General features: G+C 43.1%; 1 protein-coding gene across 1 annotated transcript in view; it reads right to left on the bottom strand.

Annotated features, from left to right (window-relative positions):
- The window catches only part of SNX29 (sorting nexin 29), a 472,333-nt gene that overhangs the window by 305,995 nt on the left and 139,197 nt on the right, over positions 1 to 27,141 (bottom strand). The gene's annotated exons all lie outside the window — the stretch shown is intronic.

Here is a 27,141-nt window from a genome sequence, read left to right as displayed (position 1 = left end):
TGGGGAGTGGTTGGATGGAGCGTGGGAGTCCCAGGGGTCTGTCTGGGAGTGGGGGTGTGGATAAGGGTTGGGGCAGTCAGGGTACAGGTAGGGGGTAGGGTCCTAGGGGACCAGTTAGGATGGGGGGAGGGTCTCAGGAGGGGGCAGTCAGGGGACAAGAGGCAGGGAGGCTTAGGTAGGGGGTGGAGTCCTGGGGGGCAGTTAGGGGCAGGGGTCCCAGGAGGGAGCAGTCAGGGGACAAGGAGTGGGGGGAGGGTTGGGGGTTCTGAGGGGGGCGGGAAGTGGGAGGGAGTGGAAGGGGCAGGGGTGGGGCTGGGGCAGGACGGGGGCGGGGCTCCTCCCGTCCTCTTTTTTGCTTGCTGAAATATGGTAACCCTAGGTTAGCAATTAGCTGAAGGCCTTTTAAAAAGTAGGGGAGGGTATATGAACTCCACTGGCACTTATTTTTATTTGAGAGGATAAAATTTCTTACACTGCAGACAGTGTATGTGGTTAGCTGACATCTTTGCAGTTGGTTTTGTAATATGTACTATTTTTGACCATGACTTGCTACAAACAACAATGTTTATTGATGGGGACAAAAGATCAGAGAGTGGGAATAAAAAAATCCAATAACTAAAGTGATCAGAGTTTAAAAATATGATTAAGTAGGGTAAGTCTCTCTGTGAATGTTTACGTTCAACCAATGGAGAAAACGGCTAGAAGGAAGGAATTTACTTTTTTTAAATAGTGCTAAAGTGGATCTGATGAACAATTAGACAGCTGGCTGAGGCAGCTGGTCTATCAGTACTGTAGGTAGGGCACTTGTAAAACTTGTAGAACCAGCCAGGACTGTGCTGAAGGTGCTGCATGGCTGTGTTCCCACAGCACTCAGCTGCGTGTTGCATTTTACATTACTTTTCCCGATTTTAGCTAAGAAAAATAAGCAATCATAGTCACTTTGGAATTATCTACAATATGACACTTAAGTTTTTGTTAGAAATATATTAATTCAAATTGGCATAGAGACTGTCTTCATTTTGTGACTTTACCATAATGTGTACATTGTTAGAACTTAGCGAACAACAAATATCCATGTTAAAACACTGTCAGCAAACAGTTAAGGTTGCTAAATACAACTCCAAAGAAGGTGTACCATTACATAAATTATTTAAAACAACCCAAATATTATAAACTATGAAATACACACAGTAACATTTTGTAATCCAACTGGACATCAACTTTGATACCAATTCATATATGCACAGCAACAAACAAAACAATTAAACACCAAACCAAACAACTTTGTAACTTTTTCCCATAACAAGATAGCTACCAAGCATATAATGATTCTATTTATCCACCCATCAACTTACACTCAGAATTGAGCATCAAAGTCTTATTCATAAAAGCTTGTATAAAGGAGTAGACAGAAGACTGAACTAACTTATAGCCCCAAAACTTTTCAAACTGTTTCATCCTATTAGAAGTTAGAAAAGTTAGAAAAAAAGTTAATGGTGAAAGTCTAGACACGGCCTTAACTATGGAATTCCAAGTGATATCTCCATAATAATAAACATAACTCTTTATAGTGTAAATACCTTACTTGTTAAAGTATCTAAATGTAAAAATACAGTAACGTTTACACTCTTACTAAATAAATGTACACAAGAGTAACAAAGACTATTTTTATTTCATCACTTGCTATAGAATAGTCTCATCTATTAATACTTTCTGTGTGAACACAAGACAGTGAACATAAAGGCAGTACAAGTACCTGTACACAGGATGAATGTCCTATGGCACAGATAAGTCTAAAGCAAAATTTACAAGAGTACTGAGTTAAAGCTAAAATACACACGCTATACCAGATAAGCAAAACATATCAGGGATAAAGCTGGCGAAGAACATTTCCCGCATAGAAAAACAAAAGACAGCTGTGGATATCTGCACCACCAAGTACCAACAAGCGTCTGATCAGTAGTGCTGACACAACAGCTGGAGGGAGTCCTGAGAGGAAAGGATCAAAACTACCAAGGAAATCTGGTATTCAGCTGATAATGTAATTGGCAACAAATATTACAAGGAAAATTAATATGTATATTTTGATAATCACTTTATCTTAATGCTATGGCAGCACTTGCCAATCAAAACTATATTTTGGACAAAAACTTAGTAATTCAAAATATAACAATTATGTTCTAAAAACTAGCGGTAATTCCCCTTTTACCTCAAATCATAATTAAAAAAATACTAATGTAAATTCTATGCATGAGCTATTTCTCCACTCCAAAAAGAAAGCAAAATAGAACGCTATAATTAACAGTTGCAAAGTATTCACCCAAACTGTCTGTTTCACATCACATTTGCAAAATACATAAACACTTCATAATCATAATAATACCTTGTATTACAATATTCCTAGTTAATTTTTCCCATCAATTACTTTTCAAATACTCCAATATCAAATTTAAACAAGATTTTGCCTTGATTTAGGTTTTAGACAGAAGATTACTTATGTTACATATTTTAGTGTTCTTCCACAAGTTATTTAAAAAAAAAATACAATACAGAAATAATCCTTAAAATATAATGAGGGATTGGCAAGGAAGATACTGAACTGTAAAAGATGTCATTCTTCAGATGAGATATTGGTCAAATTTTAATTGGTCTAAGACACTTTTCAAAAAGATTTAGGACAAATTACTTTCATGATCAATATTTATTCTCATTAAAACTGACTTTAATGTCCAAGATGGAAACACTACAGTCTTTTAATAAGTGCATAATGGCAATTGCCATTCCAAAAATACCACTGCATTACCAGTCTCAATATCATTGCTTTGTAATACACCTTGGAATATTTTAGGTACCAATTTCAGTCAAGTGAATAAGAATTAACAACAAACTGCAGAGTTTTGCAAATGACAACAGAACAGATAATATAGTATATGAATATTATTGCCAGCATACATCCAATATATTTATAATTTGTAAACTACCATAAGTCTAAAAGTGATCTTGAATTTTCTACTTATCTAATATATTTTAAATACTCACTACACAAATGTACTAAACAGAACAAGCAATCAAAATAAAACACTGACTAATAAGGTCAAAATACTAAACCCATTCAGGTGGCTGAAAATATATTCTTAACATATGGTATACCTATGCTATTCATATTTGACCTCAGGTATAGATGCCTTCCCCCAAAATGTATCTGATAGAGTGCATCATATTGTATGAGATTATGATTAAGACAGGACCTACTTTCGGCACACATACAGATAGCACAATTATTCTCTAATTTTTAATGTTTGTGCCATGCCTTGCCTGGAGAAAATTCATAGGGAAGGCCTGCCCTCACTGTTGGAGGAAAGTGTTATTCACTCCTTTCAACAAAGTAGTATGCTAGCTGCCTTTCCAGGAAGCAATTCCATGGCCTCTGCTCCAAAATTCACTCAATGTGGACAAATCAAGCCAACTATCAAACCTGTTTGAAACCTGCCTCTTTAACTAACATTGAGGAGGGTGTGTAGAGACTTCTCCCACAGTATCTGAAGGACCCAGATTTCCTTGACACTTTGGTTAAACTGGGTTCAAACTTGGGTATGGTATGCACACTGCCCTTGTTGCATTCGTCAATTATCTCTTTCTGGCAAAGAATGAAGATACAGTATCCTCACTAAAACTGTTCAATATATTTGCTACCTTCAATGTTGTTAATCATGTTCTGAACTACCTGCAGATGTTAATATAAGTGGATGCTAGGGTCAGGTGACTGATTCTACTTCTTTCTTTCTGGGAGAACCCAAAGGGCAGTATTCAGCAATTGTTGTTCTGCCCAGAGGGATCTTATGTAGAGCTCTGCTTTTGTCATCCATCCTGCTGAATGCATGTAAGATGACATAAGGGGGTTAATGGAGAGACATGTTAATAGTGCCTTTATTACGTTAATAGCACCCAGCTCCACTCCAACATCTCATCTATCCTATATGGTGTAGTTGGGTACATTAACCAATGTCTGGTTAGATCGGGAGATGGGAAAAATTGGCCCTTCATTCTCTCATGTGCGGCTGCCCAGGCGCACACCTTGGAGGGAACTAGCCGCAGACCACCTGAATGGCGCTCGCGGACCACTGGTGATCCACGGACCACAGTTGGAGAACCTCTAGACTAGTGCATTGAGTTCTAAGTTATGGAGTTATATTTTAATAATATTACCAAGTATACTGCTCTTCTGAAAATGGGGAAACATTTCATCCCGACACCAGCAGGTGATCAGTTTCTGACTAGAAGCTTGAGTACTGATAGCCCTTGTAATTTTATTCTAATATGTGTAACTCTAGATACTATTCTTTTTTTGGTAACTTTTACTGCTTAGCTCCCCAGGTGACAAGAAGAAGATTGGTAGAACTGGGCAATATACTGCCAAAATTTCCCTATTTCAGCTAAGCCACAGAGATCAGATAAGGCTTTCACGATTTGCTAAAAATACATACTAAACTCAGTGCTGAATCTATAGCTGCCATCTCTTATTCAAGGCATTCTGCATAAAGCCCAGAAGAGAGGTAGATCTCAGAACCCAGGCTCCAGACTGAGCAGGAAACTCTACACTGTTATTTTAGCCCCATACCACGAGCCCGAATTAGTTGACCCAAGCTCTGAGACTTGTTGCCACAGTATTTTTTTTTTTTTTTTTTTGCAGTGTAGACTTATCCTACCTGAACACTGATTTTTTTTCCCAAATACATACATGACTGCTACAAAGTAGAAGAAAGGCACTGTAACTCATCTGACTAAACACTCTCTAGGCAAGAAACTGATTGTTGCTCCAAGGAAGAATATATATATATTTGGGGGTTAATTATTATTTGAAGCAAATTTTGAAAACTATTTTAAGAACTGCTGAATCTCTTAAATCTTTCTTCCAGTAAAACTGTTTAAGCAAGACACTTCTGAAATCAGTCATTTTCATAAATATGATATGGTTATATCCAGCACTTCTGGTGAAGAGAGTACATCTGTTACATTAAAAACATCCTGCATAAAACTTTTTAAAATAAAATGAAGACACTATTTTCTGCATGTGTATGATGAGTGCAAAGGAAGTAAGTGCAGACTGAATGTATTTCAATGAGAATGCTTGGGTTATAATAGTTATAGTCTTATAAGGAGGAATGATAGCAATGGATTCTCTGATTACACAATGTGTCTCATTATATCTGGCCAGAGAGACCACTCATGATGACTGGTGAAAGATCTGCTTAAGCGGTCTGCCAGACTGCTCTGGTCACTCAGAAGAAGGAAGGCTTTGAGGTGAATTTTGGTGATACATATCTCCCAAATGTGTATTGCCACTTGGCATAAAAGACCCAACCTCTCTTGGCATGTACAACCTCACTGCTGTGTTATCAGTAAAAACTAGTAAATTCTCTCTCTTGATGTGGGGGAGGAAAAAGTGACAAGCTAGACTATTAACTCTTAACTCCCTTATGTTTATGTGGAGAGCTAAATCTTGGCCAGACCAGAGACCCTGAGTCTGCAGATTCCCCAGGTGGGCTCCCCAACCTAGGGAAGAAGCGTCTGTACCTGGAGTCAAAGTGGGTTGTGGAAGAATGAAAGGAACTCCTCTATATATGTTGGTTGGGTCCACTCACCAGTTCAAGAAGGCTAAGGCTGCTGTGAGCACTCAAACCAACATGTCCAGTGAGTGACGAATTGGGAAGTAAACCAATAATGTAACCCCCAAATTTGACATTCCTGTGTGTAACCCCACAGTACAGCAGTCAGCTATCTTGTGTGTTCAGCCACTGCTAGCTGAAAATCAAATATCACATGGCTAGGAATAATTTTTAGGACCCTGAGAAGACAAGGCCAAACAGCTGCATATTTGCAGTTTTTCTAATCACAATGTGAGGATGAGACAGAGAGTTAATGTACCATGAGAACAAAAGGAATATACTTTGGAGCAGTCTGAGGAAGCTTTTCTTTGGGCAAGGATCTGGCACTCCCCAGCAACTAGATGGAAGGACAGCCCGCTGCCAATTCCCTGAAACCATCTCAGACCTTGGGTAAATATAAATGTTTAGGATGCTCTGAACCTACTGCGACACCATACGTGTGTGTGTGCTTGACACCTAATAAAAACTGTAACTTCCTGAGATAAAGCCTGGGATGCCGAAACCCATATGTACATGAGGCCACTCTGAAGATGGACTGGATCTTGGACACACCGAATTCTACCTTGCTCTTGAACTGACCCCACCACCCAGTCGTCCAGGTATGGAAACACTTGAACTCTTGGTTTCCTTTGGAATACAGCCATCACCTCCACGCATTTTGTAAATATACATGGGGCTGCGGATAGGCCAAAGGACAGGTTGTAAACTGACAGTGGGATTGGTTGATGATAAATCTCTGGAAACTCCTGAGGCTTTGATGGATTGCAACATGGAAAGAAGTGTCTCTCAAGTTAAGGGCAGCATAACAGTTGCTGGGAGACAGGGAGGAGATAATGGATGTTAGGATGACCATGTGATATTTGATTTTCTTTATATATTTGTTTAGCTCTTACAGGTCTAATGTGAGTCTGAAACCTCCTTTAGCCCTCAGAATTAGGAAGTAACATGAATAAAACCCTTTCCCTTTGAGGAGATGAAGGATCTCCTCTCTGGCTCCAAACCGGAGGAGGATATTCTCATGAGGGGGTCCCTGAAGACAGACAGGGAAGGAGGATAGGAATAAAAATAAACTGAAAGGTATATCCCAATTCCACCATGCTTCCACCATTCATTGGTGATAATATGGGTCCAAGCACTTAGGAAGTGGGATACCCTGTTAGAAAAAAACAGGGATAGAAGAAGCTGGCATAAAGCAAACTGGTAAGCTATCTTCAACTAGTCAGTCAAACAGACTGCTCGGCATTCTCAGGCTGTCTGGATGAGCTCAGTACAAACAAAAAATGAGGAGGTGGTGGTCTCCTCCTCTGACTCTTGACTTTTCTCCTAAACTGGTCAGGTTGTCTAGGGGTAAAGGCCTGGAAATGGTGAAATGACTGAGGGCTGAATTGCTTCTTTTTAGGAAGTGGAGTATAAATCACCCAAAGACTTCAGCATAGCACTGGAATCCTTGAGACTGTGGAGCTTAACAGTCTGCTGGGAAAAGAGGGTCGGACCCTCAAAGGGGAGATCTTGGATAGTCTACTGGACTTCCTGCGGAAGACCATACAACTAAAGCCGTGAACACCTGTGCATTGTTATAGCAAATGCCATGGCCCTGGCTATAGAGCCTATCCCATCCAAAGCAGCCTGAAGAGAGGTCCTAACATCCAGCTTTCCTTCATCCACTACTGCCTGAAACTCTTGGGCTGACATCCTCCAGTAACTTGTCTGAAACATCTAAGAACACTCTTCCCAGTAGGTCTTGCTGGTTCAAAATATGAAATTATAGTCTGTCAGTAGAATAAATTTTGCTACCAAAAAGATAAGAGTTTCTTAACCCCTCAATTTTGGGGTAAAATAATTTCTTTGCCTCTCAGTTCTTTTGGCAATGGGTGGTAAAAAAGATGGCGTGGTAAAAAAGATCGCGTTCCATAATGGCTTTGTTTAAGGGGAAAGCTACTTCAGAGGGCCCTCTTGAACCCAAAATGTCCATCAATCAACGTGCGCTCTCTTGAACTACCGCCACTTGTATGTCCTGGGAGGAAGCTATCCTCTTCAACAGGTCCTGAAACACCCTGTAATCATCCTGAAGAGGTGAGGACACACCAGACACTACCACCTTGTCAGGGAATGAGAAGAAAGAACACAGAGCAGACTGTGGTAGAACGTCCCTTAACTGTTTGACAGAGATCCTGCTAGGGCAGTTTGCTCCTACTCGACACCCAATTCAGTACTGGAGTGACTTCACGTGCCTCTTAATGCGAACTATCCTGGCGTTTACTCAGGGATCTGGAGGAAGGCAGGAAACCCACGAGTTCCAACAGGGCCACCGGTAGGGCACTGGACCTCAATCTTCTTCCAGACCAAGGATCCGTGTCCCTTGACCAACACAGAACCAATACTGGATACCAAGGGTGAAAACCCCTGGATGGAGAGTGCCGATTCCTATCCCAAAAGAGACAAATATGAGCCAGCCTCCAATCTGGAAGATGATCCCAATTCACCTGACCAGGGGGCACAGTAAATACTCTGGGGATGATGGTACCAAAAAAAGCACACAAGGCTTGCCCTGCGATGGCACCAGGCAAGGAGGTGCAGAGGATCCAAAGCTGTCCACAACACTGAAAGTTGCATTCTACCTGCAGGTAAATCCTATGCAGTCTAAAGGTTTATAGGTACAAGATGAGACGTCCCCTGAACCACTAAAGAGTCTGATACTGAGACACACAGGAGACTACATGCTGTTGCATATGCCTCCAGTGTTAACAGCACTGAGAGGTTCCCCTGATGTTGCTGTTGTTGAACTGGAGTCAGTACCATGGAGTGCGATGGTACTCCAGCAGCAGTTGGTCTCAACAGCACAGGCCCTGATGTCAGAGTTGACAATGCTGCCTGCGGTGCGATTAGTATCAGGAAATGCATGCTTTCCAAGGGCACTCTACCCAGTGACCAAGCACTCTCAGCTTGTTTATTGGTTGACAGTGCCAAGGACCTCAATCTCTTGGAAAGAGTCCTTTGGAGGCCCCTGACAGTGTTTCTTGGTACCTGGGAAAGAGAACGGCATCAATACTACGCAACGTCCAGAGGAGCACTCCTAACAAAACTGGATGTGCTCTGTGCCCGCTCCACCTCAGCAGGAATGCTCTGAGGGTGGACGCAGAGCCACCTCCATGAGAAACTGACAGCGCCTCACCTCCCTATCCTTTCTAGTTCAGGGCGTAAAGTCTCTGATGACCTGGCACTTGACCTGGATGTGACCAAGGCACTTTTAACACCTAGAATGAAGGTCATTCTCTCGGATGGATGTCCTGCAGCTGGTGCAAGGCTTAAAGCCTAGAAACCAAGGCAATCCTCAGTGCCAGTCGTCAGCTCCCCGAACAAGTAGGAACTGATAGTTCTGCTAGACTACAAAACAACTAAGAAAATGAAACCTATACTCAACTAACAATACAATTACAAAAAATGAGTGCCAACTATATACAAGCGAAGCAATTCTCTGAAAGTAAAAAAACACTTACAGAAGGAAGCTATCACGCTCCAACTACTGATCACAGACAGTAAGAAGGAACTGAGGGGGGTGGCTCTGCCCTTTATACCATCATGCAGCAGCACAAGCCAGCAGAGGGCAGCTCAATGGGTACTGATAAGGTAAAAATCTCCAATCTGGTGGACTGGGCACACACACACCTAAAGTGGAATGGACATGTGCAATCACTTGAAGAACTGTCTATGACTGTCCAGGGAAAACAGAGAGGCTAGACCAACTGCCTTATTGGGTGGAAGGGATAATACCCCATCTGAAGCGGTGGTACCACTAGATCTGGCTCATCTTCCCCTTCTTCTGTGAGCTCAGGGAGTTCAGACTGACCTCTTGGAGGAAAGGGGTGGTAATACTCCCTTTTGGAACGTATTCCAGGTACTGTGTGTATGGGTCCCATGGCGTGTTGCGGTGGCCCCCAAAGCATTGAGTATCACTGGTCCAGAGGAGCAAGTTCCTGTCTACAGGGCTGATGCTGGTTCCAGGAGCTTCTTGAACCCTTATCTGGGCTGAATTCCATGTGTGGGGGAGAAGCTGGTTCCAAAAGAACATCTGATTCTCCTGAAGATGAAATGGTTGGATCTGGGTCCATTGGTGGTGTCACTGGCTCCATGGAAAGGAAACTGCAGCTAGTGGATAGGATGGGCAATTTTCCCAGAGTCCTAGATTCCCACAGTTGTTGGTATCTCTTTGGTGAGGATTGGTCCTGATAACAAGGGACACTTTGGGTTCACGAGGATGAAGATATAAATCTCTGGCACCTTTGGAGATTGTGTTTTGTCACTCTGTGCCACCAGAGTAGATGTAGAGAGCAGTTCCTTATGGAGCCATGACATTACTGCCTTGATCGAGTCTCCAACATCATGGTTTTCAACGCTACCAGTAGTTCCCAGTCCTTCGAGACCCAGTCTTTCATTTTTGATGGCACCACAGTCAGGGTCAAAGTTGATGTGGAGGATGGTACCAAAGTCTATTAGTTTTTTCAACATGCCTCTGTGGCTTAGGAGGGCTTAAGTCCTCGTGGCTTTAGCATGAAAGCTCATCTGATTTGGATGGGGTTCAGGAGGGATCTCTCCCCTTAGAGCAGGGGCGGGCAAACTTTTTGGTCTGAGGGCCACATCAGGTTTCGGAAATTGTATGGAGGGCTGGTTAGGGGAAGCTGTGCCTCCCCAAACAGCCAGGCGTGGCCCGGCCCTGCCCCCTATCTAACCCCCCCCCCGGACTCCTGCCCCATCCAACCCACTCGTCCCCTGATGGGGGACTCCTTCCCCATCCACACACCCCTGCTCCCTGTCCCCTGACAGCCCACAGAACCCCTGCCCCTGACTGCTCCCCGTGGCCCATCCAACCCCCCCCCTTCCTGACTGCCCCCCGGAACCCCTGCCCCCATTCAACCCCCGTTCCCCACCCTCTGACCGCCCCGACCCCTATCCACACCCCTGCCCCCTGACCACCACCCCGAACTCCCCTGCCCTCTATCCAACCCCCCCTGCTCCCTGCCTCATTACCGTGCTGCCTGGAGCACTGGTGGCTGACGGCGCTACAGCCACACAGCCCGGCTGGAGCCAGCCACACCACCGCGCAGCACAGAGCACCAGGTCAGGCCAGGCTCTGCAGCTGCGCTGCCCCAGGAGCTCGCAGCCTCGCCACCCAAAACATTGCACCGGCGACGCAGTGAGCTGAGGCTGCGAGGAAGGGGGAACAGCGGGGGAGCGGCCAGGGGCTAGCCTCCAGGGCCAGGAGCTCAGGGGCCAGGCAGGAGGGTCCCGCGGGCCGGATGTGGCCCACGGGCCATAGTTTGCCCACCTCTGCCTTAGAGGGTCGAGAAGAGGATCTGCTTTTATGGTTATGAGGAGGCCCAGCCAAAGGGTTTTTCCCTCTGGCTCCTCTCCGCACCTGAGTCAGACATAGTATTAGGGATTACGCTCCTTGCAAACTCTGGCCAATGTACAGGGGATCTCCTTGGCCTGGGTCTGACTGACACCTGATTGCATGCTCTATAAGGTGCTTCCAAAGCCAAAGCTCTCAGGCCTGCCATGTACTACTGGGAAAAGAGCGGCAGATACCACACTTAGTGGAGATATAAGCTTCTCCGAGGCAGTAGACCAAAAAGAGTGGTGACAGGAGATGCAGTTTTTGAAGTTGTGTATTATCACAGAGCAAAATACCTGCATAAATAATTCATGCGAGAGATGCACATAAATGAAAACTACACATTTTTAGAAATCACTAGTATATTAAAAAGAAAATGGCACCCAAGCAAACCAGGAGACCAGACAGTCCTCACCATTTCAACCATGCTAGAGATCCTAAACCTATTCCCAAACTGCCAAGACAACTGCTAAAGCTGCCAAGTAGCCAGATGCTCCTGTTGTAGCAAAAATTATGTTTCACAGTTCATCATCCAAGTCCTGTGACAGCTATGTAACCAGAAGGAGGAGGAGAATTGGCACAGTGCTACAATAAATTCACATTGTTCCTAGGTCAAGCATTTAACACATATAGTTAAATGAAGTTTATTAGATAATTTCTCCAGCTTGTTTTGAAAAAGAAACCTGCCAATTTAAAAAAACCAACAAATTAATAAGTTTTCTTTAATGAACAGTGAGGCAAACTAGAAGAATATAGGTAACGTGAATCCTGGCATATTGAACATCTGTCTTTGAACATTTATTATTAGGATGAATTAATGGAGATTCTTACCAATCTGTAAACAACTGTTACTATCTATTTTTCAAATTATAGGAATTGGCTTTTTTAATAGAAATCATGTTTGTAAATGAAAGTTTTATCATCACTGTAAACTACATGTCTGTTACAAATATTCCACTTCTCCTCCATAATGTCAACATACATAGATTTTAGATCCCAAATCAGGGGGGCATTTATGCATATCCTTAGTTTAAGCACATGCTTAAACACCCTGGATGAATAGAGATGTTTCCTGACTTGGGACCTTAGCAGTTTGTTCCGTTCTCAAAAGCACATTAAGACTTTTCATTAACAGTGATTGGTGCTGCACACATATGAGGACGGAAGAATTTGCTAGACTGGTACATATTGTTTGCAATTAGTTACTAACATAGTAAAAGCATCCTGACCGGTTAATAACTTCGATTGGTTAATAACAGTATTTTAATGTCATGTGCTACGAAGAGTCACAGGAAACACATTAAAGAGCCACTTGCGGCTCCCGAGCCACAGTCTGAGTATTACTGGTATAATCTATTAAACATTTCAAAATCTATGCTCAGTCTGAGAACATGCAGTAGAAGCAGAATTTCTGTAGCAGATACAGGAGCAATTTTACAACTATATATTATTTTTTATAATTGCCTTTCACTTACACATTTCTGCCATTTATACTGTACAACTACTTTTAATTGAGGTCCTGTAGGAAAATAAAACCACCACCAGTTGAAACGTTTTGACAGATGGAAGGAACAAACCAGATGGCACTAGGTAACTCAAGATTAATTGTGTTCATTTGTTAGATTGAACTTTCTAAAGCTCAGTCTCTTTTTACTTTCTTGACTTCTTGCAATAATAAAGGCATACAGCAGTTTGCAAGTTAACGCCCAATTCAATCAATGGAAGTCAAGGACACTCAGGTCTTGTCTACACTGCAGAGTTTTGTCGCCAAAAGTTATGCCGTTTTAATTAAAGCACTTTAATTAAACTGCTGTTGCATGTCACACTATGCTTCTTATGTTGGCAGGGTGTATCCACACTAGCAGCTCTTGCATCAACACAGAGAGCAGTGCACTGTGGGTAGCTATCCCACTGTGCAATTGGCAGCGGGGTGTAGGGTTGCCAACCCTCCAGGATTGGCCTGGAATCTCCAGAAATTAAAGATGAATCTTTATTTAAAGATTATGTCATGTCATGAAATCTCCAGGAATACATCCAACCAAAATTGGCAACCCTAGCGGGATGCTTTGGAAACAGTTTGCAATGCCTCGTGGGGCAAGTACAGCATCGCATCATGCAGGTTTCTCAATCCCATTGTTCCATCGGCATCCTACTGAATTGCCAGCCACTTTTCAACTGAAGTGGGGGGAGTGTGTGTGAATGTGGGGGGGGGGAAGACAGAGACTGTATGTGTGTTGGGAGAGTGTGTCGGCATGCTGTTTCTAAGTTCAGACAGCAACCAGAAGTAACCTGCCCTGAGGCAGAGGGAGGAGGACACCCCCGACATCAGCCCCCGCCTCCCTCTCTGGCTCTGTACAGTACAGCAGTCTCTCTCTCTCTCTCTCACACACACACACACACACACACACACACCCCTATCTGCCTGCCTGCCTCTGTGTTAGAAGTGCGGGAGAGAACAGAATACCACGTTAATGATTTGCTCTTTGCTGCCAGAGCTGAGCGCTTAGCTGTCAGAACTTCATGGAGGTTTGAAAGGGGAAGGGCGTATGACTGTGTAGGAGGAATGCAGGGCAGACAAGTTCAAAACAGTGAGCAAAGCGGTCATGGCGGGCATTGTGGGATACTGAGGGAGGCCAGTTATGGTGATATAATGAAAGGCAGCATCTACACTGACGCTTGTCACTTTAAGTTTTCCACAAAAAGCTCTATGCCTCTCATCAAGATGGTTGTATTTTGTCGCCGAAACTGAAGTTTTGTTGCCAAAAGTGACATTGCGATGCATTCACTTCCACTGTTTTGTTGCCAAAAGCTGCCTTTTGGCGACAAAACTCTGCAGTTGAGACCTTGTCTACGTGCCTTCAGGGAGGAGGTCCTTAACATTGTTTTCTCAACTGTAATTCCTTTACTCAATATTTTGAAGAGGTTTAAGTCTCAATTCTGTTTTATTAAGTGATATGTTGATAAGTTTCTGTTTTGTTCACCTTCATTAAAAACAAAAGCTTCAGAGACAGAGTTGGGAGAAAGTGTTTTCATTCTCTCAGCAGTAACTGATCTGTATTAGCAATATTTAACAAAATTCATTTTACCCATCTCCTTCCCCACAGTTTTATTTTCTTTTTTGTGAAAGGCAAGAAATCTTGAATTAACTTTCACTTTCCAAGATGTAATGTTGTATCCAAGCACTTAAAAAATATGCCAATCCTATTTCAATGTACCCAGAGTACAATTTTCCTATAGAATCATTTCTTCGGAAAGGTGAAACTGAAGTATTCTCAGCTCTAGAAGCACTAACGTTGTTCAGAGTTTGAAACATCATGCACTCCCAAATGAAACAGTGAATAAATCAGCCCTCCAAACAGAAATTTATTCAAATTAGGACCTATATTATCGTTTTCTTAGACTTTTGAAAATGTTTTTCCATTCAAACATGGATACTACTCCTTTTAAAGAAACTGAAAGCATATTAATAAACAAGCTTTTTATTTTATCAAATAAGTATTGCTATAACTGCATCACATCATGCCATGTGTATCTCAAATAATAAAGGTAAACACATGATCAGGGATAACTGGGAATTTGTTTTCAGGGTACAGTTAGCTACATCAGTCCTTACATCAATCACTTCTTTACATCCATACTGTGAATGAATCCCTTCTCCACCTCCCCACCCCCACATCTGATAAGTGGTCAGGTCATTCATAAGTACACTGTATGACAATCAATCCCCCTCCCCACACACAAACAGGTTGTTCATAAAGGCACTATTCTCCCTCTTCCATTGGTCCACGCAATTCCATAATGTGAGAGCACAAAGCATCCTTGATTTCTGTTGCCTGAGTGCATCCAGCTCCAGCTGTGGCTGGTGCACTTTCTGACTGAGTGTACCAGCAGCCCCTTGCTGTCATAGGTCCATAGGGGGAAAATGTCTTACCTCTGGCTTCACAAAGAATGTAACAAGTACAGCAAGCTATCTCCAACAGGATCTCAATCGGTCAAAACCACATTCAACAACCATTCTACCCCTGCTGAGAGGGTAATTAAACCTTCATTTGCCAGGGCCTATGATAACAGGGTAAGGTTTCATAAGCCAATGCAAAACAGGGGTTCATGCAGGATTCCCCAGAATAATGCTGGAGACAGTAATTCCCATCATGACAATGTCATTTGGTGGGAATAGAGTCCCAGCCTGTCCATGAACGTAGACTCTCAATCACCAAAAAACACTTGCATCATGAATTTTCCCAGTGCAGCCCATGTTGACATTCATAAATCAACCTCTGTGGTCCACGAGGGCCTGCATTACATTGGAGTATTACTCTTCGTGGTTTGTGTACTCAGGTGCTCCTTGAAAAGGGAAACTATCGGTAGGAATATTTTTTATGCCCACCACCTTGTGAAAAACCACACACCTGATTGCCTCAGAAACCTCTGCCACCACTTTACCCACAGTTGATTTTCCAATACCCAACTGTGGCAGTCTGGGTGGCCAGCTTCCAGATGGTTATAGCAACCTGCTTCTGGACGGGCAAGGCCGCTCTCAGGAGGATGTTTCTTTGCTGGGCGGGGAAGGATGTGAGGCTAAGTTGCTCACAAAGCTCCAAAAATGTAGCTTTCTTCATACAAAAAATTTTGGACCCCCTGCTGGTCATCCAGGTCTGCAGGGTGATGTGGTCCCAACAGTCTGTGCTTGTGGCCCTGCTCCAGAAGTGCCACTCTACAAAGGAGGCATCAGTGGCTATACTGAGCGTCATGAGCAGCATCAGTCACGTTCAAGTCTGCCATGTCCTCCTCCGTCATTAGCTCTGTCATATGCCTTTGATAGGTGAGAAAATACTGCCAAACTGCCCATCAGCGTCTCATGGAAGCTTTGTCCTGAAACAGGAGCAAGAGCAAAGCAAAAGAAGTTCTCGAAACGGCAACTCCTCTGTGTTGCTGGCTCCAGATGCTGGAAATGCTCAGCAAGATGCATTGGCAGGCTGTTCAAACTTCCTGTAATGAGCAGGGTGGACAGTGAGATTTTCCCACCTTGCACCGTGGTCAAAGAACTAAAGCAGGCACATTCCAGGAGGGTGCTGGGGAGTCAAGGATATGGTTGGTTTGACTCAGGTCTGTGTGCTGCAGTGTGGACACCAGAGCTCTGGGTTCAAGTTCAGGCTAGAAAATTCTTAACCTAGGGTCCACTGATTTGAGTCCCACTAACCTTGGGCTTACACTGCAAACATAATCTGACTGCAGACGTATTCTGACAGTCTTGGACAGTGTCTTTTATAATCACTTCTATAGGATTTACCACTATGATTTTTTTTAATTCACCTCAGTATAATACAGTCAGAGTTTCAATTTCAATAATTTTAAGAAACCATTTTAAAGTCACAGACGTAACTCTTTGACAATACTTGATTTGAATAATTTTCCAGTGTAGCGGGGTGGTCACCCGCTCCTGCCCCGAAGGGCTTGAAATCAGCCCTTGGAGAGGGCTGAGCCTGGGAGAGGGCTGCTGCTAGGAAAGCAGCAAGCCTTGGCTGATTGGGGAAACAGCCACAGCTGCAGCCACGCCCCAATCAGGCCACAGCTGGCCTGTATAAAAAGGCTGGGAACCAGGAGCTCAGAAAGGCTCTCTCCAGTCTTGGAGGGAGCAGGGCCTGGCTGTCTGCAGAAAGGGTACTGGGAGTGAAGCAGGGCTGGGGAAAGGGGAGCAAGGGTGCTCAGGAGCAGGGGCACTCAGGCTGGGAACTCCCCAGGCTGCAGGGCCTGGTCCTAGGCCCACAGAGGTACTGGGTGATAGAGGAAGGCAGCTGGTCCAAATCCCCCTTGCCTATGATGAGTGGCTTTTACACTGCAGTCTGCCCCAGGGCGCGGGGGCTTGATGATGACTGGCAGTAGCCCAGACTGAGGCAAGGTGTGGATTAGAAGGTTGGGGGTTCCCCAGAGAGGGGAGACCCAGAGGCAGAGTGTGGCGGTATTGCCAGGGGGCAGCACCCCAGCTAAAAGGGCACCGGGGTCCGGGAGGGACACGGGGCCAGCAGACAGAGAGACACCGGCTGGCAGAGGGCGCGCTGCGCTGGAGAGAGCCAATTCCCGGACGACCAGCAGGAGGCGCCGCAGGGGTGAGTCGTAGTGCTGCTACATCCAGCAACAGTGTTCTATGCGCATCCTTTTCTAGTTACAACATAAAATCCCAGACAGCAGCAATTCAATTTATTCTCAACCTTTCCCTGTGGCTTCACAGTAACTCTAAATACACAATGTTCCAAGGTCTACAGTATGTTTACCAAGACTTTTCTTTGGATACTCTTAGAACATAAAGAAGATTAATCACCACTAAGAGATTAATCATTACGATGGAGTGGGGCAGCAAATGAAATAATTTGTATGCAACAGTTTTTCTGTCCCTGGTGAATGCAGCTTTCACTAGAACATCAGAAAAATGATAGCTGGAAGATTTCCAATTTTAAAACACAGAACTCTATTGCTCCATCTGTCTGTATCTAGGCTAGTTAAAAGACAAGATAGTAGCCTCATTAACCTCAATTTATGAATAATTTAAACATAAAAATGATTGTTAAAGAAAATATTAGATCTCTGATTTAAGGTAACAAAAGCAGGGAAGTTAGCTGTTCATTCTTTTTTTCATCCCATTTTCCCTACACATTTGTAAGGGTCTCAGTACATTATGAAATCTTGCAAAAACGTGCTGCCATTCTTTGGTGCATGTCAGTGAGGTAAGAGCAAAATCACCTTGAAAATCTTTGTTTCAGTCATTTTAAGTTATAACAACTGTATTTTACAGGATTGAAGAAAAGAAAAGATCTTCTTAGGCTCTCCAAAAGTTTTCCTACAGTTAAAGTGGCCTAGCTAGCACACATTTGTTAGCCTTATGCTACACTTACAAAATCATACGCGTGATTATCTTTATGCATTCTTAACTTTGGAAAGCAAGGATCACATTCAAGGATCATTCTTCCTAAAAGTGGAATGAAAAATCAATAGCAATTTTCTAAAGAACGAAGGCTTGTAGCTGATGGGAGTCAAGGTGAAAAAGGCAAGAGAGGGTCCTGTGGCACCTTTAAGACTAACAGAAGTATTGGGAGCATAAGCTTTCGTGGGTAAGAACCTCACTTCTTCAGATGCAAGAAGGTGAAAAAGGGTAGAGATTAAGTGGTTTTCGTACAACACTGTTTCCATTCACAAAAATTTTTTTTTTTGAAGGTACACAAACACTTGACAAATTCTATTACTCTTCTTAAATATTTATCTTATAGTATAGGGATAATCTTTTCAAATTAGCAGTTGTGCCTTTTTACATGACAGAGTTTTCCATGTTCCTCTCTATATTTGAAAAGAGAAGCTACTTACCTGTACGGTAACTGGAGTTCTTCAAGATGTGTTTTCCACATACATATTCCACTGATGGTGTGCACACACCAAAGATCAAAGCCTTTTGGCTAGCAGTTTCTGTAGTAGCAGCGCATGTGCCCTAAGTGTATTCATATCCGACATAAAAGACATAAAAGGATGGAACAGACCAATTGCCACTCAGTTTACTCTGCACAACAGAATCCACGTGACACAGGAGTCTGAGGTAGAGGGGATGAGAGCAGGTAGTGGAATATGTATATGTACAGTTACTGTACATGTAAGTAACTTCTTCCTCCTTCAAGTGATTGTCCATATACATATTCCACTTACAGTGACTCCCCCAAGCAATGGATGAAATGTAATAGAGTTGAGAGATTGAAGTCTTCGGAGAACAGAGACTGATGTACAGACTTTCCAAACATAGCATCTGGTTAGAAATTTCAATGATAGCAGAGTGTTTCATAAAGGTGTGACTAGATCCCCAGGTGCTTGCTTTGCATATATCCATAATAGAAACACTTTTTAAAAGATGCTGCAAAGGCTGCCTGAGTTCTGATGGAGTGAGCTTTGAGAGAAGTAGCGGGGGAATCTCCTTTAGTCACTTCATCACAGCTCTCACACAGTCAGATATCCACCTAGACAGGCTGAGATGAGATAGATTTCATTTTTATCCTTTCTGCTACTGAGACAAAGTCTTGGTGTAGATCTAAAAAGTTTTGCCCTCTGCAAATAAAATGCCAGCAGATGAAGCTTAGCCTCTTCCTTACAAATGTGTAGCTTAGGAAAAAAGTATAAACAGGTGAATCTGCTGGTTTAGATGAAGGTCCATGACAATGTTTGGGAGAAACTTACAATCTGTTCTAAGTAGGGCTGTCAAGCGATTACAAAAATTAATCGCAATGAATTGCGAGATTAAAAAAACTAATTGCGATTAATCACACTGTTAAACAATAATAGAATACTATTATGTAAATCTTTTTGGATGTTTTCTACATTTTCAAATATATTGATTTCAATTACAACACAATACAAAGTGTACAGTGCTCACTTTATATTTATTTTTAATTACAAATATTTTCACTGTAAAAAAAAAAAAAAGAAATACACCTCTACCCCGATATAACGCTGTCCTCGGGAGCCAAAAAATCTTATCGCGTTATAGGTGAAACCGAGTTATATCGAACTTGCTTTGATCCGCCGGAGTGCAAAGCCCCCCCTCCCTCCCCCCGGAGCACTGTTTTACTGCGTTATATCCGAATTCATGTTATATCGGGTCGCGTTATATCGGGGTAGAGGTGTAGTATTTTTCAATTCACCTTCTACACTGTGTGGCAGTCTCTTTATCATGAACGTTGAACTTACAAATGTAGAATTATGTACAAAAAATAACTGCATTCAAAAATAAAACAATGTAAAACTTTAGCGCCTACAAGTCCACTCAGTCCTACTTCTTGTTCAGCCAGTCGCTTAGGGTATGTCTACACTACGAGGGTAATTCGATTTTACTTAAATCGAATATGTGGAATCGATATTGCAAAGTCGAACGTGTGTGTCCACACTAAGGACACACTAAGGACAGTAATTCGACTTTGTGAGTCCACACTAACGGGGCGAGCGTCGATATTGGAAGCGGTGCACTGTGGGCAGCTATCCCACAGTTCCCGCAGTCCCCGCTGCCCATCGGAATTCTGGGTCGAGCCGCCAATGCCTTCTGGGTAAAAAAAATTTGTCGTCATCCGTCCGTCACTAACGCCCTCCCTCCCTCCATGAAAGCGCCGGCGGGAAATCAGTTCGTGCACTTTTCTGGTCAGTGACAGCGCGGACGCCACAGCACTGCGATCATGGATCACGCTGCGACCATCGCTGCACTTGTGGCCGTTCTCAACACCTCGCAGCTTATCATACACCTTTCCCTGAGGCAGATGAAGAGTAATCAGGCGAGGAGGCTACGACACCGCCGTGATGGCCTGAAGTCGGAGAGTAGCACAGAGCTGTCAGAAACCACGAGCCCCAGCGCCCAGGACATCACGGTGGCAATGGGTCATGTGGATATCGTGGAACGGCGATTCTGGGCCCGGGAAACAAGCACGGACTGGTGGGACCGTATAGTGCTTCAGGTCTGGGATGAATCCCAGTGGCTGCGAAACTTTCGCATGCGGAAGGGGACTTTCCTCGAACTTTGTGAGTTGCTGTCCCCTGCCCTGAAGCGCAAGGACACCCGCATGCGAGCAGCCCTGACTGTCCAGAAGCGAGTGGCCATAGCCCTCTGGAAGCTTGCAACGCCGGACAGCTACCGGTCAGTCGCGAACCACTTTGGTGTGGGCAAATCTACCGTGGGGGTTGTTGTCATGCAAGTAGCCAAGGCAATCGTGAAGGTACTGCTCCCAAAGGTAGTGACCCTGGGAAACGCGCAGGTCATCATAGATGGCTTTGCCGCGATGGGATTCCCAAACTGCGGTGGGGCTATCGATGGGACTCACATCCCTATCCTGGGACCGGACCACCAGGCCAGCCAGTACATCAATAGAAAGGGCTACTTTTCAATGGTGCTGCAAGCACTGGTGGACCATCGGGGACGGTTTACAAACATCTACGTCGGATGGCCGGGCAAGGTTCATGACGCTCGCGTGTTCAGGAACTCTGGTCTGTTTAGACGGCTGCAGGAAGGTATTTACTTCCCAGACCACAAAATAACTTACACGCAAAAAAATAACGATATGGTCCTACAGTTCAACACAGGACAGTAATGATCAAAAGCTGCTACTATGTAATGACAGCTCGGTGATATACTGGCACATAAAATCATCTCAGTGGTAGGTCTCTATCTAGACCCTTGTGGACAACTGTCCACATTGCAAAACTAACTGGTACTCTTTGGCAGGGTCAGAAGAGCCACCAGGGATAATGGGCACAGAGACTAAACTATCTTCTCATCCTTAGAGCTGGTTCTTTCAGAAAGGGGGAAACAAGAACTGCTGCTGCTCATATTGTTTTTGTTCTGTGAATTTCATTCTCCAAAATCACAAGAGGGGCTTGGGATAGATAATCTCTAAAACAAAATATAAATTCATTTAAAAAACACAGAAAGGAAAGTTACTTATCTTTAACCTGGAATTCTTCAAGATGTGTTGTTCACATTTGTTCCACTTCTGAGGTGCGTGCCCCGGAGAGCAGAATGCTTTAGCCAGCAGTGTCAATTGGTCACATTTGCTCTCAATGGCCTTGATCCCCTCCCCTCCTCGAAGGTATAAAGGGGGCTAAGCAGGAGCCTAACCAACCCTTAGATCCTGCACCACTATCAAGTCCAGGTTATTAGACTCAACAGTGGGGAAAGAAGGGTAGGTTGTCGACACATTTCAACAATACATCCTGAAGAATTCCATTTACTAATGGCATGTAGGAGGAAAAATACCTTCAACTTCAGTCATTTTGGTGTTAGAATTTACTGTTTCACACTGTAGTCTCACTCTGTCAAAGATCAATTCTGTTACACACCTTTACAATGGTGTCAGCCCCAAAATGAGAGGCAAATTTAGGAAACAGGCTGAAATATCAGAATAACTCCTTGAAAAATATACACAATTTTGTGTAATAGCTTCATGATTCAACAGTAATTTTAAATGGACAACGGTCTCATTCCAGCTTTTTATAGAAGAAAGATAATCAGAAGTTTAAACAGACATCAAGTAATGTGGTCAGAGCATTTTAGCAGAACATGTTCCCCCCTCTGTCCCTCCCTTTGCCTGGTACAAGGAGTGCTGCATGGGACCTCGTTCACGTCAGAATACAGCTGTTTTGGCAGAAATGCAATTGTCCAAGCCTGTCTGTATCAAGGAATCAAACAGATCTTGAATTTGGCTCTGAAGTGTAAAGCTCACCACAACAATTACTTTAAGAAACTGGAATTTTTTGCACTGACATGTACTATATTATTTACAGTTCCAAAGATTAAATGAATTATTAATAGGCTCCACACTGCAATAGGTGATGTGTAAATATTACAGCTAAACTTTCTAGTTGTCTATTCTGTATAAGGGACAACAGATTGACTGTCATGAAATAGATAAGCAATAATGTTGACAGGATTTAAGATAATGTTGTTTTATAAGCACACTTCTGTGAAGCATGAACTATAATCCCACAACCAGAAGTTAGAAGACCTTTAAGTAAATTATTATAAAACTCTGGCAAATGAGATTTAGCCAGTAAAAGTGAGATATCAAATTACATAGGTTTAGCCATCTATACTAGTGTTTCCCAAACTTGGGACGCTGCTTGTGTAGGGAAAGCCCCTAACGGGCCGGGCCGGGTCGTTTACCTGCCGCGTCCGCAGGTCCGGCCGATTGCGGCTCCCACTGGCTGCTCCAGGCCAATGGGAGTTGCTGGAAGCGGCGCGGGCCAAGGGACGTACTGGCCGCCGCTTCCAGCAGCTCCCATGGGCCTGGAGCAGCGAACCGCGGCCAGTGAGAGCCACAAATCGGCCAGACCTGCGGATGCGGCAGGTAAACAACCCGGCCCGGCCTGCCAGAGGCTTTCCCTACACAAGCGGCATTCCAAGTTTGGGAAACACTGATCTATACCATGCCCATCAACAAAGCATAGGAATATTACAATACCCATCACCTAACAAAGTTTCTCCCCCTCAGGTTAAGCTACTTTCCATAAAGGGGAAATAATTCCATATGGAAAAGGGGCCTTTCACTTCAAATTATAAGTGATTGTTGCACTTCTTGATAATGCATACATTTCTATTATACAAACAAATCACTTTCCAAATAGGTTGTTTACACTGACCTTAGAGTTTGGTGGGGCAGCTAGTACAGCCACTCCCCATCACCAACATGGTAACAGATTGGGACTAAGGAGAGAGGTGGGGAAAAAGCCTCGTGCATTAATGGGACCAAAAATGGTATTACTCATTCCGTTGCTTCCGCTCAACTGATCATTAACCTCACTCTGGTTTAAGATGCTCAATATTACACCATGGTATTACAGAGCCCTAATAAGCATTAGTATCTGTAACAAATATTACTATTTTAGTCCCAAAGTGAGGTAAGTTCAACCACAAAACATACAGTTGAATGAAATGCAGAGTCCAGACCACAATCCTTTCAAAACAGTGAAGGTGGCCAAGAGGGTCAACAAACCTAGGGTGGACCTCAGAAAATGTGTTTCATAACAAGATATTCAGACCAGAGAATACATCAAGTAAAATATTCCCCACCTTCACAACTGGGGAGGTTTTCTTTCGAGTCAGGAGATATTGCTGAAGATATTCACAGAGATATTGCTGTAGAAAATACATCTTTTATTACCATCCTAGGTGTCTGTTGTAGGCATTGTCTCTCCTGAAACAACTTTAGAGGTTGGTTCTTGAAAACAGTTTTGGGAACAAAATTTTGCTGGTCAGTGTGGATTGGACAAAACATTTTTGACAGCAGATAAGCTACTGGTTTTCATTCTTCCATTCATTGACAGCAATGAAGCTGTGTCAATTAACACTAACAGAGAACATGGACCAACTTTTTAGGTATGATATGGTTTAAGCCCATATTTAAAAGTGTTTTAAAACAGGTGAAAGAGTTGAAAACAGTGTAAGTATCTTTTTGTCAAAGTTTTAACATGTCATTGGTGGCATACTGGTTTCAGCAAATGCCTTTCAAAAAAACTACCAAATGTGGGATCAAAGGATAGATGCGATAACTCAGTGCCAAAATGCTGCTTTTAGCCTCTACAAGGGCAAACATTTCTTCTGCATGGTGTACAGCTGCAAGAGATTGAATTACAGCAGCAACTCTTGATGCTAGCAAATAGAACTATGGTCAAGTCACTTGAGAAACAAATCATAAGTACATTGGCAAGCTTTAGAGTTTAAGGCAAAAAGGGACCATCAGATCATCTACTCTGACCTGCCATATATTACACCACCACCACCGAGCACCCACACACTAAACCCAATAACCAAAATTAGACCAGGTATTACAGCCCTCCGGAGACTAAACTATTATGTGCCAGAGGCAGAGGAAAGGAGGAACTGAGGTGTACCAAGGCCCCTGCAATGGCAGGGAACTGATTAAGTGAGATATACCCAGATAATCCTGGCAAGTGACCAGTACTCCATGCTGCAGAATAAGACAAAAAACAACCACCAACAAAAACCAAGGTCATCACCAATCTGACCTTGGGAAAAATTCCTTCTCAACCCCACATATGGTGATCAGTTAGCCCCTGAGCATGTGAGCAAGAATCAGCCAGCTAAGCACAGGAGAGAGAGAATTCTCAGTGCCACCTCAGAGCACTGGCCCAACCTATCCAGTGTCCCATCTCTAGCTGTGGCCCTCTCTGATGCTTAAGATGAAGGAGACCAAAAAACCCCAGAATACGTTGGAGGCAGGAGAGGAGAGGAAATATTTGCACTGTAAAAAAAGTACAATCTACAGGTTGAAGCATGAAGGGCAAATATTTGTAATAAAAAATAATATAAAGAGAGCACTGACACTTTGTATTTTGTGTTGCAATTGAAATCAATATATTTGAAAATGTAGAAAAACATCCAAAAATATTCATAAGAAATTTAAGTTGGTATTCTATCACTGTTTAACAGTGCGATTAAAACTGATTAATGACACTTAATTTTTTTATTGAGTTAATTTGTTTTGAGTTTACTGTGATTAATTGACAGCCCTAATAGTTTAGCTGTTTTCCAGTAAGGTCAGACTTTGATAATTGCAAAGCACTACACCACAATATTGATTTAAAGAATTTCACAACAAGAGTAATCAAATTCTTTCATTCACAAAGGACACCAGGAAAAAAAGACTCAAAATGTAAGGATTCAAGTTGTGTATGTCAATGGAAAATACTTCCATATTTAAAGTACTTAAAAGAGCACTGAAAAGGTTTTTACTGCCTGTCAAGAATTTTTTCCCTGCTACTTTAGTTCTCCAATAAAAAAGTTTCAATTAAAAAAACCAGACTTTTTTTTCCAGTCTTATACTACACTGCAAAGGAATCCAATTTTCAGTTCCACACAGGACACTCAAAAAATCAAACAAATCTCAGCTTCTCCAAATGTCCCTTTATAGAATAATATGATATACATGTGACAAATGGGAGAAGCTTCACAATCAACCTCTATGAGGTATTTAAAGGTATAAGCACAGCAGATCTAGTGGAGGATGAAACTACTTTACCCTTTGTCTTACTCCAACAAAAGTGTAGTCTTCTAGACCCGTGTCCATTTTACCTTACTATTAAACCTTTCATCAAAGCCACACACACTAATGCACTTCTGAGCTTAATTCCTCTTAATGCAAGTTATATCTAGTACTGGCACTCTCACACGTTTTCAAGGATATTATAAAGAGATAAATGCTGACTCCCACAATGATCTCTCCCACATTCTATCCAGGGCCAAATAGACTGAGGAATTTTGTGTGCCACCAGAAGGAGGATCACTGGAAACAAAAATAACACAATATTTAAAAACACCCTCATCTCCTCATTAGCCAAAATTTGCTTAATTCAAAATAAAATGGGTTCTTACTGAACACTTGTAACATCAGAGGTACTAAGCTTACAAACATGTTAGCTTGCTGGAGATGAAACCTGCCCCATTCTAACTACAGTAGAGTCCTTATTATAGGCACCAATTGGGGACTGAGGAGTTCATAAAACAGAAAAAATCTGTAATATTGAATATCTCAAAATTACAGTAGGCATGATGCATACGTGACAGAATGATGCACTGCATCACTGTCTTGTCCTTCAAGGTGATATCAAGTGCATTGAAGGCATCAGAATGCGAAAGGATGTCAATGTGTTCTTCATTGGCATAAATTTTACTATATGATATTTTTCCCCATCAGGAAAAGATGGTTTATATAACTGGTCACTCATAAGATTAGTGTATGTAACATCAATGTTCTACTGTATCACACATTTTTTGGTCTACCAAAAAATATTCCCTAGTTTGGCATTTAAATAGTCTCCAGCATAGTGGTATGAGCACTTCCCAAATATCTGAAATAGAAAACACTTACTCTCTACTCCCAAACTGAACCAGCAGCAATCTATTCAATCATCTCTCATTACAACCATTCCTCCTTCAACATAATGGGCAAAAGTTCATAAAAACATACCTCCAAAGTGTGCCATCACCTTATATATAAATACCATTCTAAAACTCTGTAGAGACCTTGACACTCCTCTACTTGAAAAGTGAAAGACAACTTTTTTATCTATATTCCTAATGCAGAAAAATTGTCTTGTCAAGGAGAGGTAACCTAGACCTATTCTTGTAGTGAGGATGCCTTGCAGCATCTCCCAGATTGGGAGACACCACTTGAGTATTTCTTCCTCATTATTATTAGAGTTTAGGAGTTCTCATCATGAACCTGGACTCTATTGTACTATGCCAGGGGTCGGCAACTTCTGGCACATGGCTCGCCAGGGTAAGCACCCTGGCGGGCCAGGACAGTTTGTTTACCTGCCGCGTCGGCAGGTTCAGCCGATCGTGGCTCCCACTGGCCGCGGTTCGCCGTCCCAGGCCAATGGGGGCGGCGGGAAGCTGCGGCCAACACATCCCTCGCCCGCGCCACTTCCCGCAGCCCCCATTGACCTGGGACGGCGAACCGCAGCTAGTGGGAGCCGCGATTGGCCGAACCGGCCGGCGCGGCAGGTAAACAAACTGGCCCGGCCTGCCAGGGTGCTTACCCTGGCGAGCCG

The sequence above is a fragment of the Terrapene carolina genome, unplaced genomic scaffold (genome assembly GCF_002925995.2).
Source record: "Terrapene carolina triunguis isolate 2854851 unplaced genomic scaffold, T_m_triunguis-2.0 Scaffold93, whole genome shotgun sequence".
NCBI lineage: Eukaryota > Metazoa > Chordata > Testudines > Emydidae > Terrapene > Terrapene triunguis.
This window is presented reverse-complemented; position numbering and strand designations above follow the sequence as displayed.